Source organism: Bombina bombina, chromosome 3 (assembly GCF_027579735.1).
Source record: "Bombina bombina isolate aBomBom1 chromosome 3, aBomBom1.pri, whole genome shotgun sequence".
NCBI classification, from domain to species: Eukaryota; Metazoa; Chordata; class Amphibia; order Anura; family Bombinatoridae; genus Bombina; species Bombina bombina.
In genome coordinates, this window is record NC_069501.1 from 514,525,622 (window position 1) to 514,548,275 (window position 22,654).

Here is a 22,654-nt window from a genome sequence, read left to right on the forward strand (position 1 = left end):
GTTAGGATGAGCCAGAACTGGAGCAGCAGCAAAGGCAGTCTTAAGACTATCAAAGGTCTTAATGGCAGTAGGTGACCAATGGAGTGGATCATTCCCTTTACGGGTCATGTCTGTGATAGGTTTGACCAAGGAAGAAAAGTTTTTAATAAACTTTCTATAGTAATTGGTGAACCCCAAAAAACATTGAATAGACCGAAGACCAACTGAGCGAGGCCTCTGCAGAACTGCAGATAACTTGTCAGGATCCATGGAGAACCCTGCAACAGAGATAACATAACCTAGGAAGGTTACTTGAGTCTGATGGAACTCACATTTCTCGAGTTTACAACAGGCAGTTCTCACATAGTATCTGAAGAACCCATGTAACATCAGAACGATGAGCCTCAAGTGTGGGTGAGTGTATGAGAATGTTGTCTAAGTACACCACAACACACTGTTGCAACATATCTCATAGGACATCATTAATAAATTCCTGGAAAACAGCAGGAGCATTACATAGGCCAAAGGGCATTACAAGATACTCATAATGCACGCTCCTGGTGATAAACATTTTCCATTCGCGGCTCTCCTTGATCCTAACGAGATTGTACGCTCCTCTCAAATAAAGTTTAGTAAAGACCGTAGCTCCCTTGAGGCAGTCAAAGAGTTCCGTACTGAGCGGAATAGGGTAAAAACCAGAGCTGGTAGTCAGACGAGCCGAGTCAGGAGCCAAAGCGAATAGTCAGACGAGCCGGAATCAGGAACAAGGAAAACAGCAGAGTCAGGAACAAGCCAGGGATCAGGAACCAGGAAGGACGTCAGACAGCCAGGTAATACACAGGAACTCTCACAAACAGGTCTGAGACAACGCAAAGGCAAAGCATACTGAACAGAGGCCGTTTAAATTATAAGTGATAACATCACAATTCTGAGACTGCATCCTGTATCACACAGATGATGCACACCAGTCTGGCCATAAAAGGAAGCGCAGGAAATGAGCAGCATCCCCCACAAAGCACCATAGTCAGCAAGAGAGGTGAGTAAAATGGCTGCCAGCAGCACATGGCAAACAAAACAGGGAAAAAACCCTGACAGCCTCTTAGTCTAACCCACAAATAGGTACTCACCGTTGCTGAAGTCCAGCGGAGAAGGTCTTCTTCCATCATCTTCTGTCTTCATCCGGAGCGAAGGCGGCGCGGAGCGGAGGCTTATTGCCTAGTAAATTATAAGGATGATTGAGGGAGTGAAGCTGCAGACGCAGCGGCCAAAGGAAGAGGACAGTACCTAATGGGGAAAAGGCCTGGATATTGGCCTACAAACCTTAGCATTTCTTTTGTAAAAAGGGACTACATCCACACTGCGATTCGGTGTCGTGTTGAGGAGCGGCTTGCACGACCGACCAGAGTTAAATCACTGGTCAGGCAGGCGTCTGCAGGGAACCCTTACGATGGCATCTGAAGAAAGAAGGCCACAAGGCGGCTGTCTGAAGGTGAACGGAGCGAAAAAGTAATGTGCTCGGTCACCTCAGGGGAAAACTCCACTACCATCAATGAGCGGTAAGCCAGGATACAGATTGAATTATCTACTGCAGAGATAAGGATGGTTAAAAATAACCCTGGAATGGGACCAGAGAAACAAAATCCTGCAACATGTCACACTTATACTATGTGGTATATGATCACAACATGATACATACAAAGTTCTAAACAATAACATAGAAATATGAAATGAAAAGTATACAAGATAGTAAAAGGAAATATAAAATAAGAAGTATATAAGATCATATTTTTACTGTATCAGAAAAAAAGCAGAAAGTTCAGAGTAAGAAACAAAATTATAAAGAAAGGAATTATAAATAGATCATAATTACGTGACCTGCTGTCTGGAAGGCAGCAAAGAAAAGAGGAAGTTATGGATAATTCTGATGCTGTGTGCTGATTGGTGCAGTATTGTTCTAAAGTTATGTAAAAAAAAATTGTTCAGTTTTCTTTGCTGCTGTTTGGATTCAGTAAAGATGTGATGCAAAATATGAAGCCTCCTGTCTTGCAATAAAATCAAATATAATCATAAATAAAATAAAAAAACAGTGCAATACCCTGCAATGCACCTGTATGTTAAATTAATTAAAAAAATATATACAATGTATCGTAAATGCATGAGATGAGTAATTCCTTACCAGCAATATTGCATATTCCCCCTATATAGTAAATTTCAGAAATGCATCCTGATATATGAATGACTGAGGACATACAATGTTGCTACAAAGATTGGATGAAATAGTAAAAGTGTAGGATACATATATTTTTTTAATTCAAAATAGTGACGTTTCGGGACAGCAACAGTCCCTTCCTCTGACAAGGGACTGTTGCTGTCCCGAAACGTCACTATTTTGCATTAAAAAAATTTTTTGTCACAGTTGGAACAGTTCAGTGAGTGCTTCTTTGCTACATTGTACTATTATCCTCATAGCACCCTGACAAGTTGCAAGAGTTGGTGAGAGTGCACTTACACCAATCTTTGTAAATATATTTATATATATATATATATATATATATATATATATATCAAAGAACAGAGAATGCACTTTTGAGTGCTAATCCCCGAAAACGTTCATTTTTAGGAAATAAATTTTGTGATAAAGTCCTGGTGAGTGCACTCTCTGTTCTTTGATATGTACTTTTCTGTTGTACCCCGGGCAGTTGGACTGGAGCCTGGAGTGCTTGTCTCTTTTGATTTATATATATATACATATCACATTGAAAATGAAAAATTAATTGCTAAGGATTCTAAGTCTAACCCTAAAAGGTTCTTTAAGTACATAAATAGCAAAAAATCTAAGAAGGATAATATAGGTACATTAAAATGTGTGGAGGGTAGCATGATAAATAATGACAGGGAGAAGGCTGAGGTACTAAACCAGTTTTTTTCTTCAGTATACACAAGAGAAGAACCATTGAATGATACTTTTGAACATAATAGAACATGCCAGTCCATACCACTAACTGGGTTTTGTTTAGAGGATATCAGGAAAAAACTGGAAAATATTAAGGTAAATAAAACTCCAGGCCCAGATGGAATACACCCAAGGGTGTTGAGGGAACTTAGCACTGTTATAGACAAACCTTTACTCTTAATTTTTCAAGACTCATTATCCTCAGGCATGGTACCCCAGGATTGGCGTAAAGCTGATGTGGTGCCACTCTTCAAAAAGGGAAGCAGGGATGATCCAGGAAGCTATAGACCAGTTAGTCTGACATCAATAGTGGGGAAGATATTTGAAGGGATTATAAGGGATTATATTGATGAGCATATTCGTGTAAACAAGATTATGAGTTCTAATCAGCATGGCTTTAGGAGAAATAGATCATGTCAAACTAATCTGATTAGATTCTACGAGGAAGTAAGTCAAAATATAGATAAAGGGGAATCAGTGGATGTGATATACTTAGATTTTGCAAAGGCATTTGATACAGTGCCACATGAGAGATTAATGCACAAAATTAAGGGACTGGGAATAGCTGAAAATGTTAGCTCATGGATAAATAACTGGATAAAAGATAGGGAGCAACGAGTAGTAGTAAATGGATCATACTCAGATTGGACAAAGGTAATCAGTGGCGTCCCCCAGGGATCAGTACTGGGCCCTGTTCTTTTTAATATTTTTATAAATGACTTGGAGCAAGGATTAAATAGCGACATCTCTATTTTTGCAGATGATACTAAGTTAAGTAAGGTCATAAGGTCAGAGCAGGACGAACTGTCTTTACAAAGGGATTTGCTAAAATTAGAACTATGGGCAAGTGAATGGAAAATGAGATTTAATACGGAAAAATGCAAGGTTCTACATTTTGGAAGTAAAAATAAGCAGGCTACGTATTTTTTAAATGGGACAAGACTTAGCCAAACACAGGAGGAAAGGGATTTGGGAGTAGTAATAGATAACAAGCTAAAGATGGGTGCACAATGCAGGGCAGCGGCTTCAAAGGCTAATAAGATACTAGCATGTATTAAAAGAGGTATTGATTCAAGGGAGGAAAGCATAATTCTGTCATTATATAAAGCCCTGGTAAGACCTCACCTTGAGTTTGGAGTGCAGTTCTGGGGACCAATTGCTAAAAAAGATATTGCAGAACTAGAAAAAGTTCAGAGAAGGGCCACAAAGCTAATAAGGGGATTGGAGAAATTAACCTATGAGGAGAGGCTAGCCAAACTGGGTCTGTTTTCTTTAGAAAAAAGGCGCTTGAGAGGTGACATGATTACTTTATATAAATATATTCAAGGCCCATATACAGAGATGGCAGAAGCTCTGTTTATTCCAAGAAAATTGTTTCTGACAAGAGGTCATAATTTAAGGTTGGAGGAAAGGAGATTTAATCTCCTGCAACGGAAACGTTTTTTCACTGTGAGAGCAATAAAATTGTGGAACTCATTACCAAAGGAGGTAGTGAATGCCAATACCATAGATACATTTAAAAATAGTCTGGATAAGTTTCTGTATACTAACAAAATTCATGGATATGATTGCTAGTATTAAATGGGTCACATTTTAATGGGGTTATTTAAGCTTAACTGGAGCTTTTTGTAAGTATTTTAGATTTGTATAGGTTGAACTCGATGGACTTCAGTCTTTTTTTCAACCTTATCTACTATGTTACTATGTTACATGGTTGAAACGTGATTGATACCTAGTGGGTCACAGATCATCTTAACCCATTGGCGCAGCTTATTGGGAACTGAAACTATTCCCATTGGCGGCTTTGGCGACACATTGGCTCCTGACTGCACGTGTAGTCTCCTTAATCGGCTTGTGACTGCATGTGTAATCAGTGAGTGGGACAGCAGTGTGTTTGCAGCGTGGGCAGCAGTCAATCGGACTCACCAAGCACTGAGGGAGGCAGCTTAAAGGGCCATAATACCCAAATGTTGAAACACTTGAAAGTGATGCAGCATAGCTGTAAAAAGCTGACTAGAAAATATCACCTGAACATCTCTATGTAGAAAAGAAAGATATTTTACCTCAAAAGTTACTCAGTAGCCACATCCCATTGTAAAGGACTTCTAAGAAGCAAAGCAGTATGTCTGTCCCGAGACAGCCAAGGGGTTGAGCCTTGTGCACTCTCATGTTATTTCCCTATTCAGTTTAAGGAAGTTTACTATGAAATCTGATGAGAGTTAAAGTGAAGGTAAACTTTGGTGAATAAAAGCCCGTTTTTTTAAAAATACTATTAAAAACAGGGGCACTTTCATTTATCAAAGTTTACAAAGCAGCCGTTTTGTTAAAAAAAATACCTTTTTTTTCTTTTCACTGCTACAGCACCTTCCCCCACCTAGAGATCCTCTATTCACACGTCAGCAATGACTAATCTTGCTTCCTCCAATCACAGCTTCCCCACAGGCAATGCCTACTCTGGGGGGAAAGCAGTGATTGGAGGAAGCAGGATTAGTCATTGCAGATGTCTGAATAGAGTATCTCTAGGTGGGGGAAGCTGCTGTAGCAGCGAATAGAAAAAAAGGTAATTTTTTTAACAAAACGGCTGCTTTGTAAACTTTGATGAATGAAAGTGCCCCTGTTTTTAATAGTATTTTTAAAAAACGGGCTTTCATTCACCAAAGTTAACCTTCATTTTAAGTCAAATCTCATGAGATCACAGTAAGAGTTCATGACCTCAGCACTGCTGATGCTGATTGGCTGCTGTTCATTTCTTCATTTTTGTAATTATTTTTTTACCTGCAGCTGCTCAGCAGCTGAAGTATAAACTTTTTACACAGAACTTACTCTGCTGAGCTGAGGAGATTGTGAGGTAAAATATCTTCTTTTTTTTTCATAGAGACGCTCAGGTGATATTTTCCTGTCAGCTTTTTACAGTTATACTGCATCAGTTTCAAGTAATTTAGCATATGAGTATTATGTCCCTTTAAGTGCTGAGCTGAAGTCAGAAGCCAAAGTGTTGGGGGTTTTTTGCAACTAGTGCATTGCTGCTCCTGTTTCTGATATATGGATAGGAAGTGGAAGCTTAAAAATGCTTGATGATGAAATGTGAGTGTCTTTATCTAATATTCCACCAAATATTTAGAAACTGTGTTCATCCCATCAACCTCATACATCCCATTAAAATAGCAAGTAGCTATTGGTGTTATTAAACTTTTTTTTAATTCTTGCACATACAGTACATACTGTTTTTTGTAAATACATTTACGCCTAGATTTAGAGTTTTGCGTTAGAAGGGGTGCGTTAGCTACGCATGCTTTTTTTCCCCCGCACCTTTTAAATACCGCTGGTATTTAGAGTTCACAGAAGAGCTGCGTTAGGCTTCAAAAAGGGAGCGTACAGGCATATTTACCGCCACTGCAACTCTCAATACCAGCGGTGCTTACGGACGCGGCCAGCTTCAAAAACGTGCTCGTGCACGATTCCCCCATAGGAAACAAGGGGCATTTGGAGCTGAAAAAAAAACTAACACCTGCAAAAAAGCGGCGTTCAGCTCCTAACGCAGCCCCATTGTTTCCTATGGGGAAACACTTCCTATGTCTGCACCTAACACCCTAACATGTACCCCGAGTCTAAACACCCCTAACCTTACACTTATTAACCTCTAATCTGCTGCCCCCGCTATCGCTGCCCCCTGCATATTATTTTTAACCCCTAATCTGCCGCTCCGTACACCGCCGCAACCTACGTTATCCCTATGTACCCCTAATCTGCTGCCCCTAACACCGCCGACCCCTACATAATATTTATTAACCCCTAATCTGCCCCCCCCCCCAACGTCGCTGCTACCTACCTACACTTATTAACCCCTAATCTACCGACCGGACCTCACCGCTACTATAATAAAGTTATTAACCCCTAATCCGCCTCTCTCCCGCCTCAAAAACCCTATAAAAATACTATTAACTCCTAGTCTGCCCTCCCTAACATCGCCGACACCTAACTTCAAGTATTAACCCCTAATCTGCCGACCGGACCTCGCCGCTACTCTAATAAATTTATTAACCCCTAAAGCTAAATCTAACCCTAACACCCCCCTAAATTAAATATAATTTAAATCTAACGAAATAAAATAAATCTTATTAAATAAATTATTCCTATTTAAAGCTAAATACTTACCTGTAAAATAAACCCTAATATAGCTACAATATAACTAATAATTATATTGTAGCTATTTTAGGATTAATATTTATTTTACAGGCAAATTTGTATTTATTTTAACCAGGTACAATAGCTATTAAATAGTTAAGAACTATTTAATAGTTACCTAGTTAAAATAATAACAAAATTACCTGTAAAATAAATCCTAACCTAAGTTACAATTAAACCTAACACTACACTATCAATAAATAAATTAAATAAACTATCTACAACTATCTACAATTAAATCAACTAAACTAAATTACAAAAAAAAAACACAAAATTACAAAAAATAAAAAAAGCTTACAAGAATTTTAAACTAATTACACCTACTCTAAGCCCCATAAAAAAATAACAAAGCCCCCCAAAATAAAAAAATGCCCTACCCTATTCTAAAATAAAAATTGTAAAGCTCTTTTACCTTACCAGCCCAAAAGGGTCTTTTGCGGGGCATGCCCCAAAGTAAACAGCTCTTTTGCCTGTAAAATAAAACATACAATACCCCCCCAATATTACAACCCACCACCCACATACCCCTAATCTAACCCAAACCCCCCTTAAATAAACCTAACACTAAGTCCCTGAAGATCTCCCTACCTTGTCTTCACCACGCCGGGTATCACCGATCCGTCCAGAAGAGGGTCCGAAGTCTTCATCCTATCCGGCAAGAAGAGCTCCTCCAGAGGGTCCAAAGTCTTCATCCTATCGGGCAAGAAGAGGACATCCGGACCGGCAAACATCTTCATCCAGGCTACATCTTCTATCTTCTTCCATCCAGGGCGGAGCGGGACCATCTTCAAGCAGCCAACGCGGAGCCATCCTTCTTCACCGATGGACTAACGACGAATGAAGGTTCCTTTAAGGGACGTCATACAAGATGGCGTCCCTCGAATTCCGATTGGCTGATAGGATTCTATCAGCCAATCGGAATTAAGGTAGGAAAAATCTGATTGGCTGATTGAATCAGCCAATCAGATTCAAGTTCAATCGGATTGGCTGATCCAATCAGCCAATCAGATTGAGCTCGCATTCTATTGGCTGTTCTGATCAGTCAATAGAATGCGAGCTCAATCTGATTGGCTGATTCAATCAGCCAATCCGATTAGGGACTCAGTGTTAGGTTTATTTAAGGGGGGTTTGGGTTAGATAAGGGGTATGTGGGTGGTGGGTTGTAATGTTGGGGGGGGTATTGTATGTTTTATTTTACAGGCAAAAGAGCTGTTTACTTTGGGGCATGCCCCGCAAAAGGCCCTTTTAAGGGCTGGTAAGGTAAAAGAGCTTTACAATTTTTATTTTAGAATAGGGTAGGGCATTTTTTTATTTTGGGGGGCTTTGTTATTTTTTTATGGGGCTTAGAGTAGGTGTAATTAGTTTAAAATTCTTGTAAGCTTTTTTTATTTTTTGTAATTTAGTTTAGTTGATTTAATTGTAGATAATTGTAGATAGTTTATTTAATTTATTTATTGATAGTGTAGTGTTAGGTTTAATTGTAACTTAGGTTAGGATTTATTTTACAGGTAATTTTGTTATTATTTTAACTAGGTAACTAATAAATAGTTCTTAACTATTTAATAGCTATTGTACCTGGTCAAAATAAATACAAAGTTGCCTGTAAAATAAATATTAATCCTAAAATAGCTACAATATAATTATAATTTATATTGTAGCTATATTGGGATTTATTTTACAGGTAAGTATTTAGCTTTAAATAGGAATAATTTATTTAATAAGATTTATTTTATTTCGTTAGATTTAAATTATATTTAACTTAGGGGGTGTTAGGGTTAGGGTTAGACTTAGCTTTAGGGGTTAATACATTTATTAGAGTAGCGGCGAGGTTCGTTCGGCAGATTAGGGGTTAATACTTGAAGTTAGGTGTCGGCGATGTTAGGGATGGCAGTTTAGGGGTTAATAATATCAAAAAGATTGTAAAGAAACGCTGGCATATCCTGAAAAAAGATAACCTGTAAAAAAATATTACAGCAAATTAACCGAAAGACTATTCTTAATAAGAACCAAAATCCAAAAAATGTTCTAGCATCCAGCCAGATTAAAAGTAGAACCACTAGGAACACTAACTGGCTTAATAAGGCAACAATAGGCTTTTTTAACTGCAATAGGTTAAACTGTGTGGCATGTACACATCATTTTATGACCAATAAACCAAATAACATCAATGGTCACTAACAAAAAAAAATGAGATCAAGACCCTTTGCAACTGTAGAACAGAGTATGTTGTCTACCTCCTGCAATGCAGCTGTGGCCTACAATATGTTGGGCACACCATTAGACCATACAAAAAAGACTATTGGAGCATATCAATAACATTGAAATGGGTGAAAAATGTCATACACTTTCAGCACACTATAAAGAAATCCAAACTATTTAAAAGGAACCATCTTGGTGTGTGTAGCTAATAATAAGAGGGGGGGCAGCAGGGAACTACAACTGCGGAAAAGAGAGACCATTTTGGATTTACACACAGAATCTTGCCACACTAGGACTTCATAAAGATATAGATCTAGCTGCATTCTTGGGGGCCGTTTTTGACCCAATGCCTCGGTTTCCGCGCAATGTTTCAGGCTCGCCGGAACCAGGAGTTAAATCGGCGCAAAATGGGAGAGAAGGGGCATGCCGCCGCCCCGGTTTAAAGTCAGCTTCTCAGCAATTAATCGGTATTATCCTCTGAGGAAGAAGGTTCTGACTGTAAATACCTTCGAAATGCATCGGGATACACCTTTTAACGCTGTTACTTCTTGGGACTTTGAGATTTCCCGGTTCACTCATTAGGACGTTTTTCATGTTGTTTTTATGTGTGTTTCAAATACCTCATACGATATTGAGGTTAAATAATGTGAGCATTAATTTGGGATAAAGTGTATGTTTTAATTACATATACAGTATTGCACTATTGTTGCTTTTTCTCCTTCCATGTAATACGACCTAGAACGGATTTCCAAGTCTGTCTCACTACTATCAACTGGTGCGGAATATCCTGGTGTCCAAGATAGACTCTCCTATGCCGATATTTTGATGCCTTTTTATATTATGAGTACATATTTTTATGATTCTGGCAATCAGTTTATTTTCAACTAGCTATGCCTGTATAGTTAATTAATATTTTGTGTTTAGCCATTTTGACAATTTTTAGTGTTATATTTTTTAACGGAATTTACTTACAATCTCCATTTGAGCACCTATACATAGTTCTATTTGTTGCAATTGTAATAGATTGCACTTATTATTGCTCTTTCACAGTTTGCGCATTTCAATACCACTCTCTTTCCTTTCTATTTATTGGTGCTTATTGGGATAGGAGTCTATAGGGAACCTCTATTTCCTAATAGGTATATTTGGGCAGCATTCTGGTAATAGTGCTTTTGGATTATACAGCGCCTTTGTCACAGTCTTCTTTTATATATATATTATATATATATATATATATATATATATATATATATATATATATAAGAACTGTTAAAGGGAAAGGAGACTATATTATATGTAAATATGTGATGGGGGCTAGAATTAGTTAGATCAATCAAAAGAAAAGATCTACATCTAAACGTCTAATGATTTTGATTTTATGCAAAATATGTACAGTCCTAATGTGCTAGTGCCTTTTATTAGTGCAAGTGGCAGGTCTTTCTATCTATTTATCATCTATGTGTCTATCTATCTATAATCTATCTATCATCTGTCTATCTATTTATCTATCTATCATATATCTATTTATCTATAATATATCTATCATCTGTCTATTTATCTATCTATCATCTACCTATCCTTGAAATCATTATACAGAGCAGCATGTATAGTATTACTATTGCTTACTACTGAATTACCTGTGGAGGAGGCAAAGAAAATTGCACCTGGGCCCACTTATAAGAAGGTCCACGGACAATTAGGATTACAATAGTCCTGAAGAGTTTATAGTTGGTTATAACACTTACTATAGTCTAATCCTACTTGGTCTTTAACAATGTAGTGATCTCAAGGGCGCCCCCTATTCTATTTGTTTTCGAGTCCTGAAGAGTGTCTGCTTTCCACATTGAATTGTACTAAGTGCTATATTGGCCCACAGGGATGCCAGGAAATTTCCTGGAGGGCCGCAAGCTCCACAGGACCACATCCTGGCCAGAAGTGCAGAAAGAGCTTCACAGCCAGGACACAAAGCAAGCCTTATTTGCAGCAAAGCGCATCTATTCAAGGCAGCTCTGCATCCTTGAGGACAAAAAGTAATAGGGGGTTTGCAGGGGGGGGGGGGGGGCATGGTTGAATGGGCTGTGGGGAAGGGTCAGGGACTGGGCTTGTCTTCAAAAATGTTCATGGTTGATCTGATTTCCTTATCCGGTCCTGATTGTACTTATACAATCCTTATACCCATCATACAGTGAAGAAATAGGGGTAACTTTGTAGCTAGCATCTGGGAGTAAGCATAAGCCAAATCCTTGCACTCAGTAGTAGGATAGGTCTGGGTTGAAAAACAAGACGCCACTTCTTGCTTTAAAATAAAAGCTTCTTTATTGTCAAATCACATAAAAGGAAAATCTTTCTGTCAGGAGATTTAGGTCAGTTGACCTAACCTAAATCTCCTGACGGAAAGATTTTCCTTTTATGTGATTTGACAATAAAGAAGCTTTTATTTTAAAGCAAGAAGTGGCGTCTTGTTTTTCCACCCAGACCTATCCTACTACTGCAAGGATTTGGCTTATGTTTGTTTAGGGGACTAGGTGAAGTTCTCCGTGCATCCTGAGCACCAGACTGGACCAGAACTAAGTAACGCATAATAGCTCCCGAGGGGAGCGCTGAGATGGAGACACCGTGCAGTGCTCTGAAGAAACAAACAATTTAGCGCGGAAGACAGGTGAAAGTGGGACCGTGAGTACTACTGAGCACTTACCAAGGATTTACATCTGGGAGTAAGGCCTGTCTATACTGCAGTTTTACCTTGAATTGCTTTTTTTTCTGTGGCATTATATCTGCACATATCCTTCCTGATATCTAGGGGTATATTAAAGAACTCTGTGCAATAAATTGTCTATGGAACAGCACAAGCTGGGTGCATACAATATACACATGTAATTACACTAGTTTCCCAGGCTACCTCTCACCTACAAAGCATATCCTATCTTGCGTGGTCAGCACTAAAGCTTCAGCACCCTAGCATCACTCATAATGAGTATGGCACAACAGTTTCCTACCATTCCAGTAATCTGATCTCAGCCAATTGCCATAACTAAAAGGGGCAATTACACAATATGTGAATGTGCCCTGGGACATTTTCCCAAACATGTAAACTTGAAACCAAAGCTGTGTACGCAATGTACCTGTAAATCACAGGACAAAGAAACATATTATGTTCTAATTGCTGACAAAGCAAACACATTAGACAAAAAGATTGCAGCCAAACAAGTAATTCAGGTACTAAAGTAGTAGAATGTTAAAATTTGCAACCCATATTAACTACTTATGATATAAATCTGAATGACTTGTTAGGACACTTTATGTAAATATCCCTTTGAATAAAGCATAGAATACTGGCAACATATGCATAACTACAAAGCTTCTTGACACTAGAAAGAGTACAAATCTAAATCTGCCATTCATACAATAATTTTAGTTGATCAGTTTCACTGAATCTACATTACTTTTATGTTTTTCATTCAATAACGATTCTTCTATAGTCCTTAAAGGGACATTATCACTAAGAGGTATTTTCTGCATGAATATGTTGGATACCACAATGTACACAAATTAATATAATGAAAAAACTTGCACAACAGGATAGTGATATATTCTTCCTGACGACAAAATAGAAAACAACTATTATTTAGCCATTAAAAGGACAGTAAAGTGAAAAATGTCATTTAGCTTTATTCTTATTATATCCTTTGTAGAAGTGTAGGCTCAGGAGCAGCAATGCACTACTGGGAGCTAGTTTAACACACTGGGCAATCGACTTAGAAGTGGCTTATATGTGCAGCCACCAATCAAAAGCTAGCTTCTAGTAAATACATTGCTGCTCCTGAGCCTACCTAGATATATGCTTCAAAAAAGAATGCCAAAAGAACAAAGAACATTAGATAATATAAGTAAATTGAAAAGTTGTTTAAAATTGCATGCTCTGTCTGATTAATAAAAGTTTAATTTTGACTTTACTGTCCTTTAAAAGGTATCAATTGTACATTGATTTTGTTATTTGTTTGCAAAATGATTTATGCTTTCTACTAGTGTCTCCTTTAAAGGTACACAAAACAGATTCACCTAGATTACGAGTTTTTGTCGGGTCTAACGAGCAGTTTCAGCTCACCGCTCACCTACAAACAACACTGGTATTACGGATTTTTACAAACCCGGCGAAAGCCGCAGAAAAGTGAGCAGAGAGCAAAATTTAGCTCCACATCTCACCTCAATACCAGCGCTGCTTACGTTAGCGGTGAGCTGGCAAAACGTTTTCATGCACGATTTCCCCATAGGAATCAATGGGGCAGATTCAGCTGAAAAAAAACCTAACACCTGCAAAAAAGCTGCGTTCAGCTCCTAACGCAGCCCCATTGATTCCTATGGGAAAATACTTTTTATGTCTACACCTAACACCCTAACATGAACCCCGAGTCTAAACACCCCTAATCTTACACTTATTAACCCCTAATCTGCCGCCCCTGACATCGCCGACACCTACATTATATTATTAACCCCTAATCTGCCGCTCCGGACACCGCCGCCACCTACATTATACTTCTGAACCCCTAATCTGCTGCCCCCAACATCGCCGACACCTACATTATATTTATTAACCCCTACTCTGCCACCCCCAATGTTGCCGCAACCTAACTACAATTATTAACCCCTAATCTGCCATCCACAATGTTGCCGCCACTATATTAAAGTTCTTAACCCCTAAACCTAAGTCTAACCCTAACCCTAACACCCCTAACTTAAATATAATTTAAATAAATCTAAATAAAATTACTACAATTAAATAAATAATTCCTATTTAAAACTAAATACTTACCTATAAAATAAACCCTAAGCTAGCTACAATATAACTAATAGTTACATTGTAGCTAGCTTAGGGGTTATTTTTATTTTACAGGCAACTTTGTATTTATTTTAACTAGGTACAATAGTTATTAAATAGTTATTAACTATTTAATAACTACCTAGCTAAAATAAAGACAAATTGACCTGTAAAATAAAACCTAAGTTACAATTACACCTAACACTACACTATAATTAAATTAATTCCCTAAACTAACTACAAATAAATACAATTATCTAAATTACGAAGAAAAAAAACACTAAATTACAGAAAATAATAAAATAATAAAAAAAAATAAACTAATTACACCTAATCTAATCCCCCTAATAAAACATAAAAGCCCCCCAAAATAATAAAAATCCCTACCCTACACTGAATTTCAAATAGCCCTTAAAAGGGTTTTTTGCAGGGCATTGTCTCAAAGTAATCAGCTCTTTTACCTGTAAAAAAAATACAATACCCCCCCAACATTACAACCCATCACCCACACATCCAACCCTACTCTAAAACCCACCCAATCCCCCCTTAATAAAACCTAACACTAACCCCTTGAAGATCACCCTACCTTGAGACGTCTTCACCCAACCAGGCAGAAGTGGTCCTCCAGACAGGCAGAAGTCTTCATCCAAGCCGGGAAGAAGAGGTCCTCCAGACGGGCAGAAGTCTTCATCCAGGCGGCATCTTCTATCTTCATCCATAAGGAGCGGAGCGGGTCCATCTTCAAGAAATCCGACGTGGAGCATCCTCTTCTGTCTTGATCCGACGACTAAATGACGGTACCTTTAAGTGACGTCATTCAAGATGGCATCCCTTCAATTCCGATTGGCTGATAGAATTCTATCAGCCAATCGGAATTAAGGTAGAAAAAATCCTATTGGCTGATGCAATCAGCTAATAGGATTGAAGTTCAATCCTATTGGCTGATCCAATCAGCCAATAGGATTGAGCTCGCATTCTATTGGCTGATAGGAACAGTCAATAGAATGCAAGCTGAATCCTATTGGCTTATTTTATTATATTCTGTAATTTAGTGGGGGGGTTTTTCTCGTAATTTAGATAATTGTATTTAATTGTAGTTAGTGTAGGGAATTAATTTAATTATAGTGTAGTGTTAGGGGTAATTGTAACTTAGGTTAGGTTTTATTTTAAAGGTCAATTTGTCTTTATTTTAGCTAGGTAGTTATTAAATAGTTAATAACTATTTAATAACTATTGTACCTAGTTAAAATAAATACAAAGTTGCCTGTAAAATAAAAATAAACCCTAAGCTAGCTACAATGTAACTATTAGTTATATTGTAGCTAGCTTAGGGTTTATTTTACAGGTAAGTATTTAGTTTTAAATAGGAATTATTTATTTAATTGTAGTAATTTTATTTAGATTTATTTAAATTATATTTAAGTTAGGGGGGTGTTAGGGTTAGGGTTAGACTTAGATTTAGAGGTTAATACATTTAATATAGTTGTGGCGACGTTGGGGGCGACAGATTAGGGGTTAATAAATGTAGGTAGGTGTCGGCGATGCTAGGGACGGCAGATTAGGGGTTAATAAAATTTAACTAGTGTTTGCAAGGCGGGGGTGCGGCGGTTTAGGGGTTAATATATTTATTAAAGTGGTGGCGATGTCCGGTCGGCAGATTAGGGGTTAAAAATTTTATTTAAGTGTTTGCGATGTGGGGGGGGCTCGGTTTAGGGGTTAATAGGTAGTTTATGGGTGTTAGTGTACTTTTTAGCACTTTAGTTAAGAGTTTTATGTTACGGCATTAGCCCATAAAACTCTTAACTACTGACTTTTAAATGCGGTACAAGTCTTGACAGGAGACGCTGTACCGCTCATAATACCGGCATTAGGAAAATCCCATTAAAAATATGGGATACGCAATTGACGTAAGTGGATTTGCCGTATGTTTGAGTCGCGGAAAAAAAGTGAGCAGTACACCTGTACCTGCAAGACTCGTAATACCAGCGGGTGTTGGGACCTCTCAAAGCTGCTTTTTAACCCTAACGCAAGACTCGTAATCCAGGTGATTGTAATTACAAGACATTTCTGCTGCCTTGCTATAAAATACATATCAGTCAAATCCAAACATTTTAAAAACAAATTTGTGCTGCAATTGATTTTGCAATTAATTTCCAAACTTCACCCTCCCCTAAACTTATTTGAAAGAATAAATCTGAGCTTGCTTTTGCAGAAGATACAACTAATCTTTTCTTGGTATGCATCATTCTATCTTCAGTTTGTTTACTTTTTAATATCCCTTTAAGGTGAGATATATAAGGCATGGATGAAAATTCCTGTCTACGCCTCTGGAACACCATGAAACACCAACAGTCAGACACCTGGAGACACCTTTGATTCTATACAGTAAGACTTCTTTACCTAACAAAACAGATATTTACATACACCAGTTGTACTTATTGTTTTTCCTTATTGCTGACTGTTCATGTTTAATGTGGGAGATTTTATGTATTGGACATCTCAAGTAACTATCGGCTAGATTACGAGTTTTGCATTATGAGTGAAAAAGCTTCATAACGATGCTTTTTCACTACTGCTGGTATTACGAGTTTTGCAGGCCAAAAAGTGAGCGGTACAGCCTATAACTACAACATCCGTACCGTAAACTGAAAGTCAGTAGTTATGGCTTTCTCCAACATTGGTGTGTCCGGTCCACGGCGTCATCCATTACTTGTGGGAATATTCTCTTCCCCAACAGGAAATGGCAAAGAGCACAGCAAAAGCTGCCCATATAGCCCCTCCTCAGGCTCCGCCCCCCAGTCATTCTCTTTGCCGCTCTGAACAAGTAGCATCTCCACGGAGATGGTGAAGAGTATGTGGTGTTTAGTTGTAATTTTTTATTCTTCTATCAAGAGTTTGTTATTTTAAAATAGTGCCGGTTTGTACTATTTACTCTAAAACAGAAAGGGATGAAGAGTTCTGTTTAAAAGAGGAGTATGATTTTAGCAGCAGTAACTAAAATCAATTGCTGTTCCCACGCAGGACTGTTGAGCCCAGAGAACTTCAGTTGGGGGGAACAGTTTGCAGACTTTTCTGCTCAAGGTATGACTAGTCCATTTTCTAACAAGACTGTGTAATGCTAGAAGACTGTCATTTTCCCTCTTGGGGATCGGTAAGCCATTTTCTTAGACTCTTAACAGAATGAAGGCTTATTATGGGCTATACACTGGTTGACACTCTTGTGGGCTAAATCGATTGCTTTATTTAAGTTTTTTATGAAGTTTGAAGTGATTTTCTAAACTTTTAGTGTTTGGGAACGTTTTTAGGCGCCAGGCAGTCGTTTAGACACCTTCCCAGTCAGGAAGGGCCTTTCACTATAGTAGGCAGAGCCTCATTTTCGCGCCATAATTGCGCAGTTTCTTTTGGATGCAGTGCATGCAGCTTCATGTGAGAGGGTCTGGTGATCATTAAAAACGTTCCTGGAAGGCTTAATTTGGTATCGTATAACCCCCAAGGACAGGTGAAGTCGCAGCAAACGCTGGGGCTGGGACTGTAGTGGGGTTAAAATTGCTAATTGATTAAACGGCTCCGGTTTCCTCATTTAAGGGGTTAAAAGCTTGAAAATTGGGGTGCAATACTTTAAAAGCATTAAGACACTGTGGTGAAATTTTGGTAAAGATTGGATATTTACTTCATAGTTTTTCACACATTCAGAAATAAAGTGTGCTCTGTTTAACATTTAAAGAGACAGTAACGGTTTTGTTTAAAAACGTTTTTTTTGCATTATTAGCCTGTTTAAGCCTGTCTAACATGTCTGTACCTTCAGATAGAACATGTTCTGTATGTATGGAGGCCAAGGTGGTCCCCCCTTCAAATGTATGTGATAATTGTGCCATGGCGTCCAGACAAAGTAAGGACAGTACTGTCACATTTAATAAGGTTGCCCAAGATGATTCCTCAAATGAAGGTAGTGGGGATAGTTCTTCATCCTCTCCTTCTGTGTCAATACCAGTTATTCCCGCGCAGGCGACCCCTAGTACATCTAGCGCGCCAATGCTTGTTACTATGCAACAATTAACGGCAGTAATGGATAATTCCATAGCTAATATTTTATCCAAAATGCCAGCATTTCAAAGAAAGCGTGATTGCTCAGTTTTAAATACAGTGGAGCAAGAAGGCGCTGACGATAATTTATCTGTCATACCCTCACACCAGTCAGAAGTGGAAGTGAGGGAGGGTTTGTCGGAGGGAGAACTTTCTGATTCAGGAAGTATTTCTCAACAGGCAGAACCTGATGTTGTGACGTTTAAATTTAAGTTAGAGCATCTCCGCGCATTACTTAAGGAGGTGCTAACTACACTGGATGATTGTGACTCTTTGGTCATTCCAGAAAAATTGTGCAAGATGGACAAATTCCTAGAGGTCCCGGTGCACCCTGATGCCTTTCCGATACCTAAAAGGGTGGCGGACATAGTGAATAAGGAGTGGGAGAAACCAGGCATACCTTTTGTCCCACCTCCTATATTTAAGAAATTGTTCCCCATGGTCGACCCAAGGAAGGACACATGGCAAACAGTCCCTAAGGTTGAGGGGGCAGTTTCTACGTTAGCCAAACGCACGACTATTCCCATTGAGGACAATTGTGCTTTCAAAGATCCTATGGATAAAAAATTGGAGGGTTTGCTTAAAAAGATTTTTGTTCAGCAAGGTTACCTCCTCCAACCAATTTTGTGCATTATTCCTGTCACTACGGCGGCGTGTTTCTGGTTCGATGAACTAGAAAAGTCGCTCAATAAGGAGACTCCATATGAGGAAGTCATGGACAGAATTCACGCACTTAAGTTAGCTAATTCCTTTATTTTAGATGCCGCTTTGCAATTAGCGAGATTAGCGGCGAAAAATTCAGGGTTTGCAATTGTGGCGCGCAGAGCGCTCTGGCTAAAGTCTTGGTCGGCGGATGTATCTTCCAAGACAAAATTGCTTAATATCCCTTTCAAAGGTAAGACCCTTTTTGGGCCAGAATTGAAAGAAATTATTTCAGACATCACTGGGGGGAAGGGCCATGCCCTCCCACAGGATAGGCCTTTCAAGGCTAAGAATAAGTCCAATTTTCGTTCCTTTCGTAATTTCAGGAACGGACCGGCTTCTAACTCTGCAGCCTCTAGACAAGAGGGTAACGCTTCCCAGGCTAAACCAGCTTGGAAACCAATGCAAGGCTGGATCAAGGGTAAACAGGCCAAGAAGCCTGCTGCTGCTACCAAGACAGCATGAAGGGGTAGCCCCCTATCCGGGACCGGATCTAGTAGGGGGCAGACTCTCTCTCTTTGCTCAGGCTTGGGTAAGAGATGTTCCGGATCCCTGGACACTTGAAATAGTCTCTCAGGGTTATCTTCTAGAATTCAAGGAACTTCCTCCAAGGGGAAGGTTCCACATGTCTCACTTATCTTCAGACCAAATAAAGAGACAGGCATTATTACATTGTGTAGAAGACCTGTTAAAGATGGGAGTGATACTCCCAGTTCCAACAGTGGAACAAGGTCAGGGGTTTTACTCAAACCTGTTTGTAGTTCCCAAAAAAGAGGGAACTTTCAGACCAATTCTGGATTTAAAAATTCTAAACAAGTTTCTCAGAGTTCCATCGTTCAAAATGGAAACCATTCGAACAATTTTACCTACAATCCAGGAGGGTCAATATATGACTACCGTGGATTTAAAGGATGCGTACCTACATATTCCTATCCACAAAGATCATCATCAGTTCCTAAGGTTCGCCTTTCTGGACAAACATTACCAGTTCGTGGCTCTCCCGTTCGGTTTAGCCACTGCTCCCAGAATTTTCACAAAGGTGCTAGGGTCCCTTCTGGCGGTTCTAAGACCGAGGGGCATTGCAGTGGCACCTTATCTAGACGACATTCTAATTCAAGCGTTGTCTCTTTCCAAGGCAAAGGCTCATACAGATATTGTTCTAGCCTTTCTCAGATCTCACGGGTGGAAGGTGAACGTAGAAAAGAGTTCCCTGTCTCCGTCAACAAGAGTTCCCTTTTTGGGAACAATAATAGATTCTTTAGAAATGAAGATCTTCCTGACAGAATTCAGAAAGTCAAAGCTTCTAAACGCTTGTCAAGTTCTTCACTCTATTCTGCAGCCTTCCATAGCTCAGTGCATGGAAGTAGTAGGATTGATGGTTGCAGCAATGGACATAGTTCCTTTTGCTCGAATTCATCTAAGACCATTACAACTGTGCATGCTCAATCAGTGGATTGGGGACTATGCAGACTTGTCTCCTCAGATTCAAGTAGACCAGATAACCAGAGACTCACTCCGTTGGTGGTTGACTCAGGATCACCTGTCTCAGGGAATGAGTTTCCGCAGACCAGAGTGGGTCATTGTCACGACCGACGCCAGTCTATTAGGCTGGGGCACGGTCTGGGATTCCCTGAAAGCTCAGGGTCTATGGTCTCGGGAAGAGTCTCTTCTCCCGATAAACATCCTGGAACTGAGAGCGATATTCAATGCTCTCCGGGCTTGGCCTCAACTAGCGAAGGCCGGATTCATAGGATTCCAGTTGGACAACATGACGACTGTAGCTTACATCAACCATCAGGGAGGAACAAAGAGTTCCTTGAGAGAGGTATCCAAGATCATCAAATGGGCCGAGGATCACTCCTGCCATCTATCTGCAATTCACATCCCAGGAGTAGACAACTGGGAGGCGGATTATCTGAGTCGTCAGACTTTCCATCTGGGGGAGTGGGAACTCCACCCGGAGGTCTTTGCCCAGTTAACCCAATTATGGGGCATTCCAGACATGGATCTGATGGCGTCTCGTCAGAACTTCAAGGTTCCTTGCTACGGGTCCAGATCCAGGGATCCCAAGGCGACTCTAGTGGATGCATTAGTGGCGCCTTGGTCGTTCAACCTAGCTTATGTGTTTCCACCGTTTCCTCTCCTTCCCAGGCTCGTAGCCAGGATCAAACAGGAGAAGGCCTCGGTGATTCTGATAGCTCCTGCGTGGCCACGCAGGACTTGGTATGCAGACCTGGTGGATATGTCATCGGCTCCACCATGGAAGCTACCTTTGAGACAGGATCTTCTAGTACAAGGTCCATTCGAACATCCAAATCTAGTTTCTCTGCAACTGACTGCTTGGAAATTGAACGCTTGATTTTATCCAAGCGTGGGTTTTCCAATTCAGTGATAGATACTCTGGTTCAAGCCAGAAAACCTGTGACTAGAAAGATTTACCATAAAATATGGAAAAAATATATCTGTTGGTGTGAATCCAAGGGACTCTCCTGGAGTAAGATTAAAATTCCTAAGATTCTCTCTTTTCTCCAAGAGGGTTTGGATAAAGGGTTGTCAGCGAGTTCTCTAAAAGGACAGATTTCTGCTTTATCTGTTTTGTTACACAAACGACTGGCAGCTGTGCCAGATGTACAAGCTTTTGTACAGGCTTTGGTCAGAATCAAGCCTGTTTATAGACCCATGACTCCTCCTTGGAGTCTAAATTTAGTTCTTTCAGTTCTTCAAGGGGTTCCGTTTGAACCTTTACATTCCATAGATATCAAGTTTCTATCTTGGAAAGTTCTGTTTTTGGTTGCTATTTCTTCTGCTAGAAGAGTTTCTGAATTATCAGCTTTGCAGTGTGATCCACCCTATCTGGTGTTCCATTCAGATAAGGCTGTTTTGCGTACTAAACCTGGTTTTCTTCCAAAAGTAGTTTCCAACAAGAATATTAAAGGGATACTAAACCCAAATTTTTTATTTCATGATTCAGATAGAGCATGAGATTTTAAGCACCTTTCTAATTTACTCCTATTATCAATTTTTCTTTGTTCTCATGCTATCTTGATTTGAAAAAGCAGTACTGTAAGCTTTAGAGCCAGACCATTTTTTGTTCAGCACATGGGTAGCACTTGCTGATTTGTGGCTAAATGTAGCAAACCAATCAGCAGCTCTACCAAGGTGCTGAACTAAAAAATGGGACGGCTCCTAACCTTTTATTACTGCTTTTTCAAATCAAGATAACATGAGAACAAAGAAAAATTAATAATAGGAGTAAATTAGAAAGTTGCTTAAAATTGTATGCTGTATCTGAATCCTGAAAGAAAAAATGAGGGGTTAGTATACCTTTAACCAGGAAATAGTTGTTCCTTCTCTGTGTCCGAATCCAGTTTCAAAGAAGGAACGTTTGTTACACAATTTAGATGTGGTCTGTGCTTTAAAGTTCTATTTAGACGCAACAAAGGATTTCAGACAAACTTCATCTTTGTTTGTCGTTTACTCTGGTAATAGGAGAGGACAAAAAGCTACTGCTACCTCTCTTTCTTTCTGGCTGAAAAGCATCATCCGATTGGCTTATGAGACTGCCGGACGGCAGCCTCCTGAACGAATCACAGCTCACTCTACTAGGGTTGTGGCTTCCACATGGGCCTTCAAGAACGAGGCTTCTGTTGATCAGATATGTAAGGCAGCGACTTGGTCTTCTCTGCACACCTTTGCCAAATTCTACAAATTTGATACTTATGCTTCTTCGGAGGCTA